At 36.1% G+C, this 24,603-nt stretch overlaps 1 long non-coding RNA gene across 2 annotated transcripts in view; it reads right to left on the reverse strand.

The window, feature by feature from the left end:
• The window catches only part of LOC119851348, a 26,971-nt gene continuing 2,368 nt past the window's right edge, over positions 1–24,603 (reverse strand). Inside the window, exons 2-3 of one of the 2 annotated variants that reach the window (XR_005291229.2) lie at positions 24,013–24,112; positions 1–5,163 (exon numbers count right to left, since the gene is read on the reverse strand). This is a non-coding gene — a long non-coding RNA (uncharacterized LOC119851348). Of the gene's footprint in view, positions 5,164–22,375; positions 24,113–24,603 lie in introns of both variants that reach the window. The other variant, XR_006279435.1, reaches the window with a different exon arrangement.

The raw sequence follows: 24,603 nt of genomic DNA on the forward strand, positions 1-24,603 counted from the left end.
AAGGTTATTAAGATTCTTTAATGCTTAAGAGTAGGAAATATCAGTTTTCCGCTGCTTAATACATTTGGGCTAAAATCCAGACATCAGCACCTTACTCAAGTAGCCACAACATGCATTGAAATGTACAAGGCTTTGTGGAAAGGGATCCTCCCATCCAAGCAACTCCAGGGCTGCAGAGTATATTCTTCAGCCCTTGGCACAGCCCTCCTATGGGGTGGAAAATGGCAGGATCTGCAGAGCAGCAAATCCTTGACATGGCTCAAACCCAGCTTTCCCACTCTCCCCCTACATGCTGTGATGCAGAGACCCTGCACAATCATCTCCATAACAAGCAGGAGATGTACATCCTGGTGTGACTCTTGGCATCCAGCCAGCTTCCTTCCCTTGTGCAGTAGAACCAAACCTGCTCAACGGCACAGGAGCTCCCTATAGCTGCAGGAGGGGCCCCTTAGTCTCCCTCCCCGTCTTTCTGTCATTACATGAAGTCCATTCTAAATTTCCTGAGGTTCCTATTTGAATTATATTATAACTGAGTGCTCAGTTTACATACCTGAAATTCAACTTCAGTAAAGGAAAAATGAAATACAAAAGGGCATATATAGCCATGATCATTGTGTAGGCGCCTCGGGATAACACTCTGGGATACTTATGTTTAACACAATTTTTTCAAAAGAACATAATCCAACATTGTTTCCTTTTTCCACACTCCCTTACATTAACTAAAAAGGATTGTAATTAACTGGTTTTTTCTCACATTGCAGGTTGTTACACTACATACCTTCTGTCCAGGAGAAACTTTACCTCATTGGAAATACAAAACATGAAAAAATATGACCACGTATGGCTTAAACGTTATGGCCCGGCTATTCTTGCCATTACACAGTTAACTGGCATTTGAAATATTGTAATAACATTTACATCGCTTTAACTATTGGTTTCTTTATGTATTCGGAATTTCCAGATTTTCAGAGATTTTACTTGGCTTTCTTTGCAATATATAAAAATAATATGCTAACTCATTTACAGAGAAGATGTGTGTGTCTGTTTATGCACCTGGAAATCTTTAATCTTTTTTTCAAATTAAAATAATCCATTCAATTGTACAATTCAAAACATTCCACTCCCAAAAAGATAAGTAAGCAACCCTAAAACAGCTCTTGTTTTCTGAATTTGTTCTATATGTTTTAAATACATGATTTGCTTAAATTTCTTAAAATCTCAAGCCAAACAATATAAGATGGAACAACCCATTAATATAAAACCAATACAGGAAATAATAATAATTATGATCTTCTACAAATCTAAGGGCCCTATTCAACAAAAATACACCCAGCCCTTGTGTCCTACATGGCCATAGAGAACCACAGAAGCATTGAAAAATTCATGTTTTGGGGCTTCTTCCACTTTTAACAGGGTTTCGCTGTCTAGTCAATAGATGTATTTTTATATAATACAGCCAAAAGCTATTAACCTGCTCCCCAACCCATATTTCTCTTAAATTACATAAATTGGAAAGTTGCTCATTTCCTCTTCCTCCAGTTGTGGCTTAATATATCATGAATTTAGCTAAATTGTGCTGAGAATGGATGTGAGATTACACTTATATACAGATATCCTTGCATAAAACTATTTAGTGATGCAAAACACCCAGGGACTTCAACTGTTATTATATTATAAATAAGGCCCTACTTGAACTGAGGAATGATTGTCAAAAAATTGTGGCTGAGCTGTGGACAAGCCGTGGAAAATTGCAGAAAAGTAATAATGGACCTTATTATTTGTGGTAATAAAGTCCATTATTACTTTTCCACGATACTGTATTCCGCTGTCGGCTGCCCAGGGCTCAGAGTAGGGGTCCAGGGCTGACAGGGGAAACATGGAGCAGAGAGCGGGGGGCTTCTGCTGTTGGCCGCCCATGGCTGAGAGCTGGCTTTCCCATTGTCAGCTGCCTGGAGCTGAGAGTGAGGGCTCCTGCTGACAGCTGCTCAGGGCTGATAGCGGGGGCTCAGGGCTGACAGCGGCCGCCTGAGATTGACAGCGGGGGCTCCCGCTCTCAGCCCCAGAGTGTCTGGGGCTCCCACTGTTAGCCATGCACGTTGCAGGGCTCTTACTGTCAAAACTGAGGTGGAACTAAGTCTAATATTGCAGAATCTGCAATTTCTGCAATATTATAATCTAAGTAGACCCTTAATTATAAAACATACCACCGCATTTTTAAGTGTATTTCAATAATGCTTACTGTTTGTCCTAAGTGAAAAACAATGGAAGAGGGATGTATAAAGGAACTGATTATTTTAGCATTTAATAATATCAATAATTTTAGTTACATTTACAGAGGTTTTGGAGCCCAGCCATGGAAACCTGACTCAGTAATTTTCACTAGTATAAGTACTCATGTCAGGGAGGGTTACAAGATTGAGCCCTTCATTCCCATGTAAATATATAAATTTATGGGAAGAATCAATCTAGGGGCCTGATCCTGCAATCCTATTCCTCTGAGATAAGTCAATGGGACTATTTGCCTAAATAAGATTTATTCAGGTGAGTAAACGTTGCAGGATTGAGTCCTAGATTCAAGAGTTTTATAGTGCATTTAGGGCACCTTTGTACTTTCTGTCAAGTCCTGCTCACCCTGCTCATGTGGGTAGTTCTATTGACTTGAATGGGATTATGTGCATAAATAAGGAAGCAGAATTTTTGCCTGAAATGTAAAGTATGCTGACTGACATTAATAATATGAAGATCATAGACTGGTGTTCATTAAATCTGAGTTTAGTAGTCTAGATAGAGGATTGTGTCAGCATTTCCATTATAAATCCCATTTTTAACTAAAGCTGGCACACCAGGACTCAGCCCAGGAGAATCTTCTCTACTTGACATTTGCAAAATATGTTTTGTTCATTTTTATGTCATACAAGTGAGGAAATTGATTACTGTTCTGAACTATGCTTGTGCAACTAAAAATTGGGTTGGCTGCAAGTATGCACAGTAACTAGTATTTGCAAGGATTTTTAGAATGAATACTTAATTCCTATTTTAAAACATAAAATTTAGCAGCTACATACAATCATTACAAGGTACATGTAAATAAATGTATTTCAAAATGTATATACATTTATAGGTACATTATTGATTAAACTATCACAAACATTCTCTTTAGTACTTTTTCTTTTCAGTTCAAATTAGTACTGTCTTTGCATAGATGTATGAGTCACACACAAATCTTCTGACATTTTAAGGATGCAATCTTGCAATAACTTATGCACTTGAGTAACTTTACACAGATTGGTAGTCCAATTGAGCTCCATGATATTAGTCATCTGAATAAAGCTACTCATATATGTGTTTGCAGGATCAAGCCCTAACAAAGAGCACAGAAATCCCTAGCCAAGTCTTGTTTGTCTTACACAAAAAGTCCAACTTTTAAAAGTTAAGAGACTACCTACACATGTAAGGTGAACAATATCTGGCCCCACATCTGACAACAAGACTTCTATATACCAGACAGAGCAGCAAAGAAAAGAACATAATTCATTCATATGAGCAAACTGTAGGTATCTAACCATAAAACCATCTTTGAGACTTAAAATAACTAGCACATACTGATAACTTTTTAAACATGTCTTTTTTTAAATCTTGAAGTTTTCATCTATATATTATTTTTTAAGAAATTATCAAATAACTAGTACAGCTGTTCCTCAGTGATTAGTAACTATACTTTTGTCCATATCTGAAGATATAGTCTATGATGCACTAACTTCTAGTCTTTGTTACTTGTTTATTTTTATAACATGTTCCTATTCTAAGCTTTAAGTGAATGCAAAATTTCATAATTTAAAAATACATAGAGATGCTTTGTTCTATTACAAAGTTCAGATTTTTTTTAAATCATGTTAATCTGATTATGATTTACATGACATTTAAAATCGATATTGAATCGTGCTTGCTTTCAAATAATTACAATTATTATTTCAATTTAATTACATTTATTTCTAAATATATTTCAGTGCCTTATATTTCCTTCTGGCATATATCAAAAATAAATCGTGAACCACAGGAATTCTAGAAGACTAAAAATTTTAAAACTTCCTACAGACTTGGAATTTGACAGACTCTTTGTTTTAATTTTATATGATTTGCCTCGGGTAACATCTTGTGAAATTGTTCTTAAAATAATTACCTCTAAAAACTATTTAAACTGAAGGGACATTAAAAGGTCTGAATTTCACAGACTTTTTACTTTACTAATAAAAAACTACAAATGAACCAAATGTACTTTTTGCTACTTTTGAGTCTCTTGTAAACATAAAAGACATGGATCCTGTTCCCAAGAAGTCAATTGCAAAACTCCCATTGATTTCAACAAGATCAGGAGCAGCAGGTCCAAAGCAGAAGCAATGCATATTGGTTCGTAGCATAAAACAGTCCTTAGAACAATCATCCCTGCCAAATCATGCTCCAATTTGTGATTGCACAAAACACACAACTACACACACACAAAATGTTTGTTGTCCTCTGAGCTTAGCTTGACCCCTCCAGCTTAGTGCATCTCTTCCCAGACACTAATTCTTTCCTCCATCTCCACCCCAATCCCACTTTCCAACTCTTTCCCCAGGTCCCATACACCAACCTTGGGTGCACTAGTGACTGCTTCCTGGCTCCTCCCAACTCTGTGCTCCTTCTCCCATCTGGACTCTTCCTCTCCTCTGTTACCAATCTCCTTACTTCCCTCAGATGTCATGCTCCTTCCTCCCACCCAACCCCACACTGCTTCCTCCTGCCAGACTTCTAGGCAGCTCCTTTGCTCCAGTGCCGGATTTCTCTCTTCCTCCTGTCTAGTCCTGTTGTTCACCAGTCCCCTGGTTATTTCCTCCCTCTTCCCTCCTCAAAGTACCTCCTTGGCCTGGGGACAAGGCCTTTATTTTGACTTCCTTGCCTCTGGCATGTGCTGGGGAGGCTGGTGGCTTGAGTCTACAGTGTGGCTGTTCTTGGAGGGGGAAGAAGAAGGAGGCTTTATTTCAGCACAGCTCATTTGATAACACAGTCGCCTCTACTGGCAGCTCCTCTTTCCTTCTACAGATGTCCTGGCTGAAGTGCATCAAGGGCTTAGAACCAGAAGTCTAGCTCTCTGAGTGTCACTGAGAAGGGCGCTATTAGGAACCCCTGTAATACATAAAACATAACAATTACACATTAACGTTACTGGATATATATACTATTATTACAATAATAAAATATCAACCTATTGTTATAAATATAATAATATGAAACAAAAATACATCGCAGTCTATCAGACACCCCTAAATAAAGCCCAGATATACCTCCCATATAGCTCACTGGCAAAGAAAGAAAGAAAGAAAGAAAGAAAGAAAGAAAGAAAGACCCCATGGATTTCAGTGTGAGTAAAGTCAGGCTGCAGCCTATTATAGCAAAATAAGTTTATTCTAATGTAAGGTCACAGCAACACTAAAGCAACTATTTTAAAAACACGACATGTACCAAAGTTACAACAGATAACCTCATAGCCTTTTAATAAAGATTCAAGTTTCAAAAGTGAAATCTATGTTTAATATTATTTGCAGATTTTTCTCATACTCTGTGCTGCTTTAATTTTACTATTGCACATCAATCTTAAATGCAATTCTATCACACAAAGAAGAGGACACAAATGACTGTGTACCAGAAATAACTGTTAAGAACTACTGGATTTCTTTGCTGCCAGCTATGGTCTAACTCTGGATCCAATCCTGCTGCTGCTGAAGATAATGGGAATTTTGCTATAGAGTTAAATGGGAGCAAGACTGACAAGGTTTCATAAATCAATTATATTGTCTGTGTGAATATTCTGGGACTTTGTTGTCTTATTGCACCCAGCCGAACCAAAATAACATTTTGAAGTATTAAACCATTTCAGTTATTGTCTTTACATTTTGTTGTAACACAGATCTTCTAAAATTCAGTTAAAATAATGTATTAAATTGAAATAAAAGATAAGACCTGATCCTTCAGATCTCAGTCCCATTGACGTCAATGGATGTTTTGCCTGAGAAATGACTGCAGGATCAGGAACAAGGAAAGAATATAATGTTTAATCAATAACATAAAAAAGAATACTTAACAACATGCTACCAAACAATGAACTTTGGATGCACTTGCCCTTGTTGGAGATGGAACACCATGCTAGGAGAATCTAAAGGAGACATAATCCCTCTCCAAGCAGACCAATGAGTGGGTATAGTGGGCAGATTGCATCATCCTTTAGGATGGCACAGCCTGCTCGTCCTGGGGTGGTACAAAAGTAAAGACATAACCATGAACCTGCCTTCTCCTTGCTCCATGTGAGGTGATGTCCATCTCCCCGGAATACATAGAAGGAAAAATCCTTGGGCTCCCCCAGGCACAGGTTCTGTAACTGAAACTGGACCTTGCATACTATCATACCAGTTCAGTTGTGTAAAGGCCAGTCGCAATCCAGCCCATAACATATTAATCCAATCTGCAGCATCTATCCGGTTCCTCAAGAATAACTGGAGTGTCAGTTCCATAAATCTATCCATCAGCTGTTGGGAAACCCAGTGCTCTTTCACAATGAAAGGAGCCTTACATGAAAGGAATATTTGAGGTGGGGAGGAACATGAATATCTGCATCCACGTGTATCAGGAAGAATTCTTCTACCTTGAATTGGAAATGCTTTATTATTATTTAATGCTTGTATTATTCTCATACAAGAACACTTTATTACAATTTTATTTTTTCTATTATTCAGTATTTATATAACACTATAGGTTTGTGTGATCATGTACAGAAAACACACGTAAGAGTACCCTTTTCTGGGATTCAGACAATCAGCAAACATGTATAATTATCTATTTCCTGGAATGCTATGTAGAGAAATGATGCTCAGTGCTTGTCATTCTTTTATATGTCTTACAGTTAGGAAGAAGAGAAGAATCATTATTAAGCAACACTATTAAAAAGGATTTTTAAACAAAATCTCAGTAGCAGAAGGTACAGTAGATAAATGATACACAGCAGATCACTGGAAATCAATCCTCATCATCATGATTTCAAGGACAACCAGACTAAGCCAAGTCCTGTTTGTCCGATATGTCTGAAGAGTCCCATTGAGTTCATGTGAGTAAGGAGAGCAGGATTTAAATTTAATTGTATTTTAAAAGATATATTTCATCATGCTCGGCTAACTCAAAAACACGTAAACAGATTTGGCTCTTTTTAAAAAAATCACCTTTAGGATTGTAATAAAGGTATCACACGCAGGAGTATTGTGAGAAACTAATCTTTAGTTCTTTGCTCCAGTCACATGACATTGGTCCGAGTTATAAAAGATTATACCATCACATGGCATAAGGGTCCCACTGATTCCAGGGGCTACTGTGACAGGGGCCAGACAACCACAGCAAGTTTCAGCCAAAAAGTTGATTGTTTTGAGAGATTTATGAGAAAGTAAAAACTGCGATTTCTAATAAAAATTTGTGTGTAACCTCAATATAATATTTTTGGGTAAAGAATGCTTTTATATACTGTGCATAATACTACAGTTTTATAGTAGTAACTTCCAATTGTGGCAACAGAGATTATTTAGTTTTCCTATAAACTACACAATACTGATCTCAAATAGAAGCAAACCTACATCATAATTTAACAAATTGGACCAGTAGCATACAAAACAAAACATTATTCTTTAATCCAAAATAAAATTAAGAAGAATATGAATAATGCATCAAGAAACTCTATTTTCAAGTAATCAGCATTTTTCACCCATTTATATATTTGTTTAGAAATCTAATATAAATTCTAATTATTCCATTATGGCAAATAACCTCACCATCACATTCTGCAGATAGTGTAGTAGTGTGTAGTTTATTAGGGTTGTCAAATTATTAAAAAAATTAATCATGAGGTTAAAAAAATAATCATGATCAATTGCATTTTTAATCGCACTGTTAAACAATAATAGAATACCATTTATTTAAATATTTTTGGGTGTTTTCTACATACCATACTGCTTTGGATAGGTATGGAGCAGAACCCATCATCAGCATGGAAGCATGTCCTTTTGGAACAGTGGTCGAAGCATGAAGGGGCATATGAATGTTTAGCATATCTGGCACATAATACCTTGCAATGCCAGCTATAGAAGTGCCATGTAAATGCTTGTTCTCACTTTTAGGTGTCATTGTAAATAAGAAGTGGGCAGCATTATCTCCCATAAATGTAAACAAACTTTTTTATCTTAGCAACAGCTGAACAAGAAGTAGGACTGAGTGGACTTGTAAGCTCTAAAGTTTTACACTGGGTTTTTTTTTTAGTGCAGTTATGTAACAAAAAAAATCTACATTTGTAAATTGCACTTTCATGATAAAGAGATTGCACTATAGTACTTGTATGAGGTGAATTGAAAAATATTATTTCTTTTGTTTATCTTTTTTTACAGTGCAAATATTTGTAATAAAAATAATATAAAGTGAGCACTGTACACTTTGTATTCTGTGTTGTAATTGAAATCAATATATTTGAAAATGCAGAAAATCATCCAAAAATATTTATAATAATTTCAACTGGTATTCAGTTGTTGTTTAACAGTGTGATTAAAACTGCGATTACTTGTAATTAATTAGTTTTGAGTTATTCGCTTGAGTTAACTGCGATTGACATCTCTAACATTTATATAAAATAATTTTATAACTGGACACCATAATAACCTCTCTTAATTAAAGGCAGACTTTGTATACGCATTGGCTAGTTATCCATAGACTACATTAAAATACAAAAATATAGGTGTTTCTTTATTTTAAAACTATGTACACATTGGTGTTTTTTATATGTGACATTATAATTCACTACTATTACCTATTCCTGCTCCCACTGAAGTCAGTGGCAAACCTCCACTTACACCACTGGGAGTGAGAGTAGGTCTTGCTTCTCATTTTATAACAGATGTCAGGTAAAATATCCAACTTTTCCCACTCCTTATAAATGGAAATAGCAAACAAAGCTAGTTTTGAATAAAAAGCACTGTTATATAGATACCACTTTTTTTAAGTAATTAGTCCATCTATCTAGAAAACCATTTCAGAAAGCATGAATATCCAAGATTATCCAGAATGAATGCTTAATTTGAATGAATGCATTTTAGAAATGTGGGGTGTTAAGTGATTTGTATCAGATGTAGGATATTACTTCAATCAAAAGCTATACTAAATAAAAATAGAAATATTGAGTCTTGCGCTAGTGAAGATTAACACTCTATCAAAAAGAAAGATAGGGGGCTAAATCTTTTGTCATTTAAACAGGTGCCACCTCACTGGAGTCAAAAGTCAATGGGGGCTGCGGGAGTGTAACTGAGAACATATTCTTGCCCATTGTAGGCACAATCCTGCAGTTTTTACACAGCCAAAATTCCCATGACTTTGATGGTCATTTTGCCTGAGACCCTTAGAGTACTGCATTTGCTTTTTCTATAGAAGCAGTATTAATAAATGAGCTGTCAGTCAAAATGTTGCAGCCATACAAAGTAATACATTTCTAATAGTGCACAAAAAATTGACATACACTGAATATTTATTTGGTTGGTTAAGCTTGTGCATCAGCAGCAATATATTTTTGTACCAGGAAGATAACATCAAGAGCAACCTGAGTTCTATAAATGGATTCTGCTTCAGATAAAAAAAAGACACATTTTATCCAAAATAAGAAAAAATAAACAACAAAGTTTTATATAGAATAGTGCAATAATTCATGAAAATTAATACTATGAGCAGGTTATCCTCTCATTTTGACAGCACTGGTCAACAAAATAAATGAAGAGTAAGAGTAAATGGGAATCAATGCAAAGGCCTAGAGAGTAATTACTATTTTAAAATATATTAATTCTGTACCTAGTGTCAAATGCAATGACAGTAGGTACAGAATAAATACAAAACTGCTTTGGCATTGCCATTTTCTTTTCAAGATGAAAAATGCACTGGTTTGGAATGTTTATTTTGAACCAACCATATGGTATTACTATAGAGAGCCTGGAAGTGAATGTATTCTTTGGAAGTACAGTATCATAATAAATTATTCTAGCAAGCATGCAGAATGAACACAGATCACAGACACAATCTGATTTAACCATCCAAGTGCAGACACTGCCAGCACTCCTAGAGGCAAGCCTGTATAGCAGCTATAAGTTACCAGCAATGGGCCCTATCCTGCATTACATATTCAGGAACACTCTCACTGACTTCAGTAGGAGTTTTGCCTACATGAAAAGTGAAAGATCAAGTTCAATATTTAAATTTATTAGCACATATGATGGGATTAATCACGTTCTCACTCAAATCAACAACTAAAAATCCCATGAACTCCAATGGAGACAAGTTTCAGAGTAGCAGCCGTGTTAGTCTGTATTCGCAAAAAGAAAAGGAATACTTGTGGCACCTTAGAGACTAACAAATTTATTTGAGCATAAACTTTCGTGAGCTACAGCTCACTTCATCGGATGCATTCAATGGAAAATACAGTGGGGAGATTTATATACACAGAGAATGTGAAACAATGGGTGTTACCATACACACTGTAAGGAGAGTGATCACTTAAGATGAGCTATTACCAGCAGGAGAGCGGGGGGAGGGGAAGTAAAAGCGGGGGAAGAAAACCTTTTGTATTGATAATCAAGGTGGGCCATTTCCAGCAGTTGACAAGACCGTCTGAGGAACAGTGGGGGGTGGGAGGTGGGGAATAAACATGGCGAAATAGTTTTACTTTGTATAATGACCCATCCACTCCCAGTCTCTATTCTAGCCTAAGTTAATTGTATCCAGTTTGCAAATTAATTCCAATTCAGCACTCTCTTTGGAGTCTGTTTTTGAAGTTTTTTTTAAAAAAAGAAAAGGAGTACTTGTGGCACCTTAGCTCATCTTAAGTGATCACTCTCCTTACAGTGTATATGATAAAACCCATTGTTTCATGTTCTCTGTGTGTGTATATAGATCTCCCCACTGTATTCTCCACCGAATGCATCCGATGAAGTGAGCTGTAGCTCACGAAAACTTATGCTCAAATAAATTTGTTAGTCTCTAAGGTGCCACAAGTACTCCTTTTCTTTTTGCGAATACAGACCAACACGGCTGCTACTCCGAAACCTGAAGTTTTTTTGTTGAAGAATTGCCACTCTTAGGTCTGTAATCGAGTGACCAGAGAGACTGAAATGTTCTCTGACTGCTTTTGAATGTTATAATTCTTGATGTCTGATTTGCGTCCATTTATTCTTTTACGTAGAGACTGTCCAGTTTGACCAACGTACATGGCAGAGGGGCATTGATGGCACATGATGGCATATATCACATTGGTAGATGTGCAGGTGAACAAGCCTCTGATAGTGTGGCTGATGTGATTAGGCCCTATGATGCTGTCCCCTGAATAGATATTTGGACACACTTGGCAACAGGCTTTGTTGCAAGGATAGGTTCCTGGGTTGGTGGTTCTGTTGTGTGGTGTGTGATTGCTGGTGACTATTTGCTTCAGGTTTGGGAGCTGTCTGTAAGCAAGGACTGGCCTGTCTCCCAAGATCTGTGAGAGTGATGGGTCGTCCTTCAGGATAGGTTGTAGATCCTTGATGATGCGTTGGAGAGGTTTTAGTTGGAGGCTGAAGGTGATGGCTAGTGGTGTTCTGTTATTTTCTTTGTTGGGCCTGTCATGTAGTAGGTGACTGCTGGGTACTTTTCTGGCTCTTCAATCTGTTTCTTCGCTTCAGCAGGAGGGTATTGTAGTTGTAAGAATGCTTGATAGAGATCTTGTAGGTGTTTGTCTCTCTCTGAGGGGTTGGAGCAAATGCGGCTGTATTGTAGAGCTTGGCTGTAGACAATGGATCGTGTGGTGTGATCTGGGTGAAAGCTGGAGGCATGTAGGTAGGAATAGCGGTCAGTAGGTTTGGTGGTTATGGTGGTTATAGGGTGGGTTTATGTGACCATCACTTATTAGCACCATAGTGTTCAGGAAGTGGATCTCTTGTGTGGACTGGTCCAGGCTGAGGTTAATGGTGGGATGGAAATTGTTGAAATCATGGTGGAATTTCTAAAGGGCGTCTTTTCCATGGGTCCAGATGATGAAGATGTCATCAATGTAGCACAAGTAGAGTAGGGGCATTAGGAGACGAGAGCTGAGGAAGCATTGTTCTAAGTCAGCCATAAAAATGTTGACATACTGTGGGGCCATGCGAGTACCCATAGTAGTGCCGCTGATTTGAAGTTATACATTGTCCCCAAATGTGAAACGGTTATGGGTGAGGACAAAGTCACAAAGTTCAGCCACCAGGTTAGCCATGACATTATTGGGGATACTGTTCCTGACGGCTTGTAGTCCATCTTTGTGTGGAATGTTGGTGTAGAGGGCTTCTACATCCATAGTGGCCAGGATGGTGTTTTCAGGAAGATCACCAATGGATTGTAGTTTCCTCAGGAAGTCAGTGGTGTCTCGAAGATAGCTGGGAGTGCTGGTAGCGTAGGGCCTGAGGAGGGAGTCTACATAGCCAGACAAATCCTGCTGTCAGGGTGCCAATGCCTGAGATGATGGGGCATCCAGGATTTCCAGGTTTGTGGATCTTGGGTAGCAGATAGAATACCCCAGGTTGGGGTTCTAGGAGTGTGTCTGTGCGGATTTGTTCTTGTGCTTTTTCAGGGAGTTTCTTGAGCAAATGCTCTAGATCAGGCTCATTATGTGCTACATATATATTCTTCCAATTGTTACAGTATTTTGTTTTATTGAGTGTTTGTCTCTTCCTATTAATATGATTGTGACTTAAGTCCTCATTACTGCAGTGCTGGTGACATAACAGCATGTTGCTATATGAAGCACTGGAAAGCCAAAGAAATCAGTTTTGCCAGAAATTTCCACAACAAACTGATGCACAGATCTTTTTTTTCAGATATTCTAATAAAGAGCGCACACAGTCATGAAATCTGTTTATATCCTGGCTCTTACAATTATTAATGATGAAGTACTTCATAGTATCATAATCAATCTTTCTATAGCTATTTAATAGCTATGTGAGGCAAATCAAAGAGATTATTCTCATAACCAGTGATAAAATACTGACCAAACCCAACACATTTTGTAATCCATCAAATCGGAAACTACTGTACTGATGTAATATTAATGCCCCAAAACAAACTGTCAGGCTTAAATAATATTAATATTGTGATATGACATTTAAAAGTAAGAGAATTCAAAATAAGGGCTGAAATGTAACCCTGGACTTGCCTTGTTGTGGCACTGCAGTAACTAGTCATAACAGGATAAATTATGGATGGGGAGGTTGAGAGTTTCAGTTTTAACCTTCCATTCCCTTCCTTTGGTTAATATTGTCATAACCTTCATGTTGCCTACATATTGGTTGTTATTATTGTTATTAGCCCAATCCTGCAGCCCTTTGGCAAATCTCCCAGTGATGTCAAAGGGAATTTTGCCTGAACGACTGATGCAGCATCAGATATTATTTATTCATCTGTCTACCACATAAAACCATATATTTACAAAATAATTATGGAAGCATCATCTCTTCACAGGTAAGGTTGAAGCCAGCTTCCCATAATAATATAGATATTGCTTAGAACTTATATAACACTTTTTATCTTCAGTGAGCTGTACAGACATTAACTAATGAACCTAGATCTCAGCATGAATTAAATTCTGGGGTCCAGTTTTTTCTTCATTTACTGATGTTTTAAGTTAACTATTTTATCTTAACTCTGTTTCAATTCTATGTAACTTGTTTATTTGCAAAAATGGTCAAGATAAGCAATAACATTTGATTGATTGGTTAATTGAAGTAATTAGTCTGTAAAATATCGATAACAGGTGATTTTAAAGAGATGGAGCCAAATTCTTTGCTGGCACAAATTGGCACAACTCCACAGACTTCACTGGAGCTGAACCATTTATACCAGCAGAGAATTTGGCTCATAACATTTGACTAGCAGACTGTAATACATAATGGATTAGGTAAATAGGTACTTTGTAAGCCTCTACATTTGAAAATTCATATTATCTGCCTGAAAAAAGGAGCCTTTTAGAGTCAATCAGGTATTCAGCTATATTGGTGAGCCATCTATTTCTTAAACTATATTATAAAGGAACAGCTCTCTTGGATCCATTACAATATATTCTGAATTTTGCCTCATTTGTGTAAAGTACTGTCATTTTATGACAATATAGACTGACACAGCTACATAATCAAATCTGTTAATCTTATAAACTGTACATAAACTCTATGTGTTTATGTTTATCCACATGCCCAAAATCCTGATGAAATTTTTCTAGCAGAATGGCTCAAATCCTCTTCTTAGCCTCTCTAAATAACTGGCCTGGGTGCTTGGGAGCAGGAAAAGAAATCTGCCTCCTAGGCTGTGATGTGGTTCTACAACTACTACTCCAACCTAAGGACCAGAATAACTTCTTTGGCACTAGCAGCCCCATATCACAGGGTGGAGAAACTCCCACAATCAGTGCAGCCTATGGATCATCAGCCCCATCACTGCCCCTTCCCTGGTTTGTCACTACTCTGGGGTTCAAGGCCAAGGGCTTTCTATTCACGACAAAATTCATTTTAATAATAAAATATATAAATAAAAATGTTATTATGTGTTTAGCACCAACAACGTGCTTAGAGCTATATAATGCAGAAAAATAGCAATCCTTGCCAGGAAAAGTTTGCAGTCTAAATGATGCACACACAGAAGGCGCAACATTCAGGGAAATCAAGAGGTAAGGCTAACCGAGGTTTATCTTTACCTTCTTCTTCTTACTTTTTTTTTCCCCCTCAGCACTTTTTCTCGGGTTTGATCAACTAAAGTTCAAACTTTCTCAGCATTGGTTCCTTGTAAAGCTCCTTGAAATCAAGGCTTTGCCCATAGCCCCTGCCTATCACAGAGCAAAAGTCAGACTGACCCCATATGCTAATTCAGATCTATACTGATGGCTTCAAGCTGTCTCAACTGGGCCTTCTCAGAGAAAATACTAAAAGAATAACAACATCCTTACTTGCAGGTTGGAGAAAATTTTGGCCCTGTTCACACACCAATGGACTACATCCCCATTCACTGTCACTGAAAGAAAGAGAGACAGAGAAGGAAAAGGGGAGGGGGGACGGGGACAGAAGATAGACTGAGACAGAAGGCAGCAGCAGAAACAAAGAATCAGTAGCTAGAGACCAAAGAAGGGAGGAACAGCAATAAAGAATGTCCAAAACACCAGTTTCCTAGCTTTGTAAAAAACAAAACACACACACAAAACACACCATTAAAAGCTAAAATAAAACCATGCACACCTATGAGGGTTTACCCTTTTCTGCTGTCGTGTTCTGTGCATAGCTTTCTTCTGCCTTTCAGTCCCTGTCCTCTCCCTTTCCTGCTTTCTCTCTTACTTGTCTGTCTTAGTTTTTCTCATTTTTCATTCAATATGTCTCCCTCTAGCACTCACACTCTCCTTTTTTCTTTGTCTCCTGAATCAGCATTCTTTTGTTCCTCTTCCTCCTTGCTCCTCTCTGGCCGTGTCTCTCTCTCCTTTTCTTCCTGTTCCTGTCCTCTCTTTCTTTTTTTATTTCTGCTCTTGCTTTCCTGTTCTGCTTCCCAGGTGTTTTCAGTGAATACATGAACACAGAGCACAAGCAGTGGCAAATATTTTTAATTCTGATGCTCCTTTTCCATCTCCATGTGCTTTTTAGTTGCTGTAGCTCTGTTAGCTTTAAAGCACACATGAGGAAGTCACTTGCACTCCCATTTTCTTGAAAACTATCAACAGTAGCATAGAGAAGTAAAAGCACATGGGAAGGGAATGTGTCAGAAAAGTTGCTTGTACTCCCTCCAGCACGTCGGCCACATTTAACAAGGTCAAGGGACAAGTGTGGCCTATGGGCATTAGTTTGACAGGCACTGCAAAAGGGATCATAATCTTCTTCCTTCTACCTGCCTATGCTTTGCAAATGCAGGGTCATGAAGTTTCAAGTGATCTACTTCAATTCACAGGCTGAATGAGACTAGTGACAGACAATCATCTCATTTCTGATTCAACTGTTTTCAGCATAACTATGGGCATTTCCCAGGCACAAAACCGCGGAAATCTTTTGTTTTCCTTTGCCCCACATGAAAGGGCATCATCCACACACGCTGGTGCTGCCCACTCAGGGGTATGCCTCTTTGGCATGTGTTGCCCACTTCTTAGGGCAATGCACAGTGCATTTGTGGAGCTCGGCTTGATTCACTCCTTTTCACTCCTTTGTGGCTCAGCTAGCCCCTTTGTGACATTGCCGGCTCTGCTGTTTGCTCATGTTCCGCACATTTTGACACCTCTCAGCTGGCCGCCATGGCTTTCCAAGGCACCCGCTCCAGATCTACTTGTCTTTTTGGAACCATCAAGCACCAGTAATTGCATAGTTTACTTTCCTCCCTTGTTCCAGTACCTCTGGAATCAAGTGAAGGAAGACATGTAGTGCCCAGTTTTACTGAATATTGTGCCGAAACTTTCTGCTGAAGAAATCACATTTGCATTGTTGTACAGGCTGACTACATGAACTGTTATTGCCTGGCATCTATATTCTAGGGCAAAGGTCCAACTCACTAATGAGTGGGTAGTAGCCAGGCAAACTGGGGGCCCAGGGATTGGCAGCCAAGAGGCTATGTGTCAGAGCTTGACACAGTTACTCAGTTTTCACTCAGGCAACCTCTCATTGACTTCAGTGGAAGCCTGCCTGAGTAAAACTTGCATAATGACCTCAGGATTTGGCTCTATGGATGTGCGTTAAATGTAGGAATTGAGAACAGGATTTCTGACTGAGACAATCAATTACTCTGTCAATAAACATATATCTTGATCTTATACAGCGACTGTATGCTTAAGACATTGCAATGCTGTGATATGTGTGAAAATATTGGAATTAAGGAGTATCTAATTTTTATTTTGAACAAAGAGCCTAAGATATTAAAGCTTTTGTCAAGAGAAAAGATGCTTCTAATATGTAATTTCCCCATTTAAATAAAGGACTGACAGATGATTTTAAAATAAGAAAATTCTTCATGTATAAGATAAACTATACCTTTTCAGAGTATGCTTTCGATACTTATATTCATGTATAAAATAAACTACACTTTCAGGGTATAAGGTTTAAAAATTATTGATTATACCATATGCATAAAAGCACTGTTTATTACTTCAAACTCCTCATATGTGCACACTGACAAATACTGAAAGAAATATATTTTGATCTTGTACTAAATAAAATTATAGCAAAAAAAAGATATTATTGAAAAAGACAGTGTTATTTTAGAAGAACCCCACTTCTCAGCTTCCTAAATCCTGATCTTTCAATGTGTGTTCACCTAAAACTCCCTCCAGAGTCAGTAGGAATTTGGGACGTACAAGCAATGCAGATTTAGGCCTTATATCTCAATGATGAACTAATTTAAAAAAAAAATCAGCAGCAATCTGTACTATCAAACAAAACAAAACACAACACAACAAAATAAAACAAAACACACTCCCCACACCCCAAGTCACTTTATATCCAAACTATAGGACCCTCAAATTCCTTCATATCCTTTGGATCCTTGGAATTCTTTTGTAAATCTAGCTCTTCTTTTTAATCATCTCTAATACAACCACATTGCTTTATATTAATTAATGTAAGAAATCGCAAGATAGGATCCTAACATTTATGGTTTCGGTGTAATAACATTATTTTGCTTTGTGGCTCTTGTTAGTATTCATTTTGACAGAATACTGACAAATCTGCAAAAAGATTTTCAACAATATGGACCAAATCTTTAAATCCCTTCTCAGGCAACATTCTCTTTGAAATTCAATGGAAGTTTCGGCTGATGAAGGACTTCAGGATCAAGCCTTATATGTAACATGCATTTTCTGTAGTAAGTGTTAATACCAATTTTATGAGAACATTATAATTAGTGTACATACAGTTAAGCTCATATGCAGGTAACATCCACATCGGTATCAACACCATCATATTCTCCAGTGTATAATAACATAAGTGAGCTGTAGCTCACGAAAGCTTATGCTCTAATAAATTTGTTAGTCTCTAAGGTGCCACAAGTACTCCTTTTCTTTTTATACAAAACAGCCGTTTCCCAGACTCTCCTTCCATTTTTTTCCATCACCCCAGGCCTAATGCTATTTGGTAAAGCGAGATTAGGATATCTGATGATTCCTATTGATTCAAATGTGGTGCTAGGATGCCAAAATCCCCAAGAGTAAAAGAACCTTCCCCTATCAGTACGCCACTGCTTATTGATCTAATTCACTAGCCAACCATTGTAATTTTCTCTCACAAACAAATAAATCTTGCATGAAACAGAGAGCACATGAATACTGGCATTTTTATGTGGCATTGCTAAATTATTATATTTAGGATCAGCATAAGGGTTCTTCTCTGCTTTCCCACGTTGACCATCATGTAAATATCATCTAATAATGGGCAGTATCCTAAACTGCATTTTGAAATCAGAATTATTTGCATATGCTGAATAAACTCAGTGTTACATAATCAGTGGGCACTATCCTTACCCTGGCAAAATTCCATTGATTTCAATGGTACTAGTTGTCTAAGGACTATTTTTGTAATTGTTGCAGGATCAGATCCAGTATGTGTAGCCAATAAATGAGATAATCCACATACCTATTGATTACTGCTTAAAATTCTATTAATTGGCATCTTTCTTCTTTTATGAATTGAGCCAAAAAAATTAAGACTAGATCAGGATGTTATAAATTGTTAGTCTATATCCCTCTGAAAATATTGGTTTATATAGGATAGAATTTTAATCTAAGAACTATGACTCTGATCCTGCAAACACTTAAACACAAGCATCATTTTCAGCACATGAATAGACTTGGATTTAATTGCTTAAGTGTCTGCAGGATATGACTGTATGAGCTCAATAGTTATGTCAGAAATGCTAGGCATTGGAATTGAAATATGGGATGTAACTATAAGAAATCTAACACATTTCCTTCACACAATCTGTGAATTGTTTGATGTACAGAATTGTTTCAATGCAAGGTCCTGATGCTTCCCCCACTGAAGTCAATAGGAGCAAAATAGAGCTCCCAAGTTGTCAGTACTCCTTATCAACATTAACTTGCATACACTATTATAGTTTCATAGATTATTAAAAGTGATCAATGCAATATGTAATTGTTGATATGATCAAACCAAAATAATTTGACACCATACTTAAATTTGCCCAATTTTGAACACATTGCTCAGATTAATGTAAGTATTTCAAGAAAACATCAATACGCTATTCAAACTATATTTGCTTTGGGATATGAAAGTATGTTTTATGGTAGCTGATACCCTTTTTTGAGATAATCTATATGGATGAGTGTTTCAACTGTTGTAAATCGGTGTAACTCCAGTAATTCAAGGAAACTGCACTAATTTAAATAATCTGAAATCCTTACATTTTCTAAAAATTGCTCAGGTATTTCCCACTTACTGTAACAGGGAATTTTGCTGTATGAAGACCACAGAATTTATTTGTCTACCCTAGCTGTGTATAAAGTACCTATCATTTTGGTATCTAAGCACCATTTTGGGCCATCTGTCAAACAAACACTTGCAATTAAATCCCCTTTCTTCCCCAAATTTAAACACTTTTAATTCTACAAAAATACAATATAGTTTCATTCTGGCACCCACTACATTTGTTACTTTCCTACCATTGTTACAGACCACACACTATCTTTGTGGCTCTTATACAAATACTTTTGCTGCTTGCAATTGCTGAATCTTTCACTTGAATAGAAGTAAAACTACCATAGAAAAATCTCTGTAAATGTTAGAATGTAGATAACTGTTTATATTTTGAGTATCTAACTTCCTTGATAAGACGCTAACTAGATACAGAGCTAAGAAAAACACCTGTTTGTTACACAAATATAAAATTATTTTATCAATTTGGCTCCACGCGAAATCAGATTTTAGTGGCTTGATATTAAGCACCTGGAGAAAAAGTGATATCTAAAAACATGTTGCCTTAATTTCTTTGAGGTTTATCTATTTTATAACTCACATTTGCTGAATGCCATCTTACAAAAATTACTCCTTTTTTGCTCTTCTATATGCTGCCTAGTATTAATGTGACAGACTGAGAATGTATGGTGACAATAATAATCACAGAACATAAGTGTTTCTGTATAGGCTTCCAACAGTGAAGCTATGATCTTTGCAACAAGGAGATATAAACAGGTAAAGTAAGACTGATTTAAAACATTGATATGTCTTAAAATGTATTTGGTTTGCTTTCTAAAAATACTTGCAAAATGAGATTCTTTTCAATAAAACTAAAGCATATAGAAATTTAAATGTGGAGGACAATTTCTCATTGTAGTGAATGCATGTCTGTGTTTGAACCCTTCTTGGGAAGTATAAATTATATACATAACTTTTAGATTTCTATAAACCATTTCAGTGTTGTGATTTGAATGGTAGCAAAAATGTTCATATTAAAGACTACTGCAATTAAATGTGTGGTTCTCCATAAATACAGAATAAAAATAGGAAAACCCAGAAAGATTTATTTTGTATTATACTTTGTAAGTATTTCAAATGGTGTTTATTTTCAATATAAGACTAAAATTTACAAAAACTAAATCAGCATTTTTGCTGATGCAGCAGGGTTTACTTTTTGTGCTTCTCTGTTCACTGCTAAAGATTTGCACCCTTTATATAGGCCTCATTTATAAATCTCCATAAATCTGGTAAGATATGCTAGAATTTTATCTTGAAGAAATATCAAATGTCTACATAGCCTACTTTGTTTGTATGTGAGAAAGTGGGAGGCTGAGAATGTAATAAATTGTAATTCATCTTATTAGCAAGACTTAAAAATGATGCTGAAACTCAAAAAAAGGCAGAACTACTATTATATGAGATTTATTATATTATACTATATATTATAATGGTGTCTGCTAAAACAGCTATATAAGTCTTATATTATTTTAATGAATAACCCCTTTTCTAGGAGCTCAGGCATATGAGTATACAAGTTATCTCTGTGCCACTGTTTGACATATGAAGTCTCAGCCTCAAATCAATTTTATAGTGAAATTTGGTGTAAATTTGATGTTTTTAAGTAAAATGAGGGGGGAATATAAAACCTTTATGCTTTAAAACACTTGCTTGTATTGTTATAATTGAGAACTGGCTTTGATTCTTTGAAAGAGCGCAATTACCCAGACTACTTCTGCCTCTGAATATTTATTAAAAGAAAAAAATTCAAATAACTAAGATGTTAAGATTAAAAAGTGGATAATTCAGATATGCAGAATATAGACCTTCATAAAGATTTTTGGTTTTTGTTCTCTGGGCATATGGGACTGTTCCCATGTGCCAAGGGAAAGTGGAAAAACAGATCTAGATTTAACTTTATTCCTTGACAAATAGAAGTAATTTGTGACTAAGTCAAAATGAAGTCAATTAATAGCAAATAGATAATGCTTCTTTTTCATTTTTGTAAATGAAACACCAATTCCACTTAATTCAGCAAGATTACAAAACTGGCAGCATTAGTTTTCACAGTAAAACTGGAATAAGGTATACTGAATACATGATCAGAAATAAACTAAACTACAATAGTTTTCATCACAGGTTACAGAAAGTATACAATACATCCTTAATGTTTTGATATATTTCACTTAAAAGTTGATTTGTTACATTATTGATCAGCACTATCTCTGGGCCACTTTTAGGCATGTTTTGTTGGAGAGGCCCTTTCTACAACCAGACAATGTATTGTATTGGATCAAGGATTCAATACTTATCAAAAAATTGCCAGAAAAGCTGCAACATTATTTTTAGAAAATATATTGTGACTAGTTCTACACTTATACCTTATGAAAGAAATACCTACAAGAGCCTTATCAACAGCACAATCTGGGTCATGGTTTGGTTCAGGGCAGTATTTTGTTTTCTGCTAATGAAGATGGAAGAAATGTTCCTGGGCTATTTTGGTGTGTATGTTCTTTTAGTCTATCATTGCAATCATCGTTATTACAACAGTGATTGATCTAAGAAAGCAAACAGGGCCTATATTTGTCATGGATTTCTCTTTAGATATGCACCAAATGAAAGTTAAGTTTCATTGTTACTATTTAATTATTCCTTATCATTTTTCTTTTTCTCTTATAATCTGTTTCAAGTATTTTTTCCAATAAAATATGCTTTATAAAAGGAAAACTCAGTACTTACCTAAAAGAAAAGGGGAGGATCCTAAACTGTATTTTGAAATAAGAATTATTTGTACATGCTGAATACACTTAGTTTTACATAATCAGTGGGCACTATCCTTTACTCCTTACCCTGGCAAAATTCCATTCAGTCAATCTGTGGATGAAACTCTCATTGATGTCAGTAATTGTTTTGCATAATATCGATGGCAGGATATCTTCCTAGGTTATCATATCTTCTTTTCCACTGGAGAAGACTACGTAGAAGACAAGATGCAAACCTAGAGCCTATGATTTTGGTCCAACTTCGTACAATTCATGAATAACTATTCTAGGCATGCTAAATGATTTATCATTCAATTTTGAATATTATTGTAATGTGAGTTTTAATGAATTCTTTACAGCTGAAAAAATAGACAATGGGTTGTGGCAGTTAGTATGACTCATTAATTATTGTTTTAATCTTAATGTATTTACTTTGTACTGTTTTTAATATTCAGGTTAGTTTTCTTTTGGAAAATACAATCAATAGAGTTTTTAGTATATATATATATACACACACGCTATGTGAGAGCAACAAAATAACACTTACATTAACCTGACAAATTTGTGAATCAACTTGACCACCTATCTGAAAAGACAAAAGACTGAGATATTGGGGCATATTAAATTAAAAATATGATTTTTGCAATGAAGATAAACTAAACTAATGTATAAGCTTTTCATGAATTTCAGGCATTTAAGGAAATACATTGTTAATTATAATTTAGTTTTCAAAGTGTTGTAAATGTAAAGAAAACTCTAGAGTATGAATTTCTGTAATAGGCTTTTGTGCTATTTATGTGTATTTCAAAATCTTTCTTTCAGTAGTTATCCTTTATTTTATAGCGGTGATCTCTTTTCCTCTGTAACTCTATGTTCATATTTCTGACCTATCCTCCATTTTATGTTATCTCCTCTCTCCTCCATTTTATATAGTCTCTTTCATATGTGTGTAAAACAGTCACTATATACTATTATTATATGACACAGCTGCACAGATAGCCTTCTTTTCTCTCCTCTTCTTTCTGTGGTCTTTCACTATTGCAAAAGGAAACTGACCAAGATCCCTGTCTGCACAGGCTTCAAAGATCATAACTCTGGTGACTTTCACTTTGCAGCCAATGTGTCAAAACAGAAATATTGCTTCAAAAATCAGAGCAGATTTCTAATTTTTATTTTCCAGTAGTATGAATGCATTATCTTGAAGCCTAGTATGGTATGTATACAATACATTATATTTTAAGTGCCTGGTCCTACAGTCACTGGGTGCTTCCCCCACCCCTAATTAGGAAGGTGACTGGGCCCTAAGGACACAAACGCTGTTTATACAATAGCTTGACAAGACAGCCCATAGTACAAGGAAAATGGGAACTTAATGCTGTTTTTCTTACCTATTTACATTATAGGCTGTGCTAATGTGAACAGTCATATACAGACTCTTAGCCCATTAATTTTTCTTTTTTAAATTAAGAAACATAAAAATGTATGTTAGAGTAACATTAAAGAATTTAATTAAGCCTACACAATGAGACTGTCTTTTTGAAAGGAAAACTAAGTAATTCTAAACCTATAAAACCTACTCCTGCAATTAGTACTCAGGAAAAACTCTGATTGGCTTCAACTGCAGGATCAGGCCCTTTAGGTATCTATCTATCCAGCCATCACTAGACAGAGAGATAGATACCAATATGAAATTTTTAAAAGATAATATGCTATTGTTTAATTACCTTGATAACTATAAATGGTTCTCGTAACTCCCAATGAAAACTGTCTTTTCACTGCTGCTTCCCAGCAGAAGTCCAATCTGCTGAAAGCCCTGTCATCAACCTGCAAACAAAAGGTGATAGCAACATACTTCAGAAGATGAGCAAAATGGAAGTCTCAATTTATGTAAGAATTGTGTTGATTTTAATTACAATATTTAATATTAAATATAGGTATATTTTACTTGTTATTCTTACAAATAACAGCTAGGATGAGTAAAGCTGAAAGAAATTAGAGAAAAATATTTTTCTTTCTTTTTATTTTTTTTACTTTATGCATTTGGCAGCACAATGTGTATAGACAGACAGTTTCACTGTTTCCCCTGTCATTTGTGTAGGTCTTTAACATAGCAACAGGGGAGAGATAAATATTTTTAAAAATAGGAAAATGTGATTTTAAAATCACAAAAATAGACAGGGACACTCAGGAGCAGGTGTATACTTTTAAATCGTATTTTAAAATTACCTAGATTTTAAATTGATGGTGTCTCTTTAAGAAAAATTCTCCTTGACTTTAGTGGGAGTTTTGTTTGAGTAAGGAGTGCTAGATTACAC

Source organism: Dermochelys coriacea, chromosome 2, assembly GCF_009764565.3.
Source record: "Dermochelys coriacea isolate rDerCor1 chromosome 2, rDerCor1.pri.v4, whole genome shotgun sequence".
Taxonomy (NCBI): Eukaryota; Metazoa; Chordata; order Testudines; family Dermochelyidae; genus Dermochelys; species Dermochelys coriacea.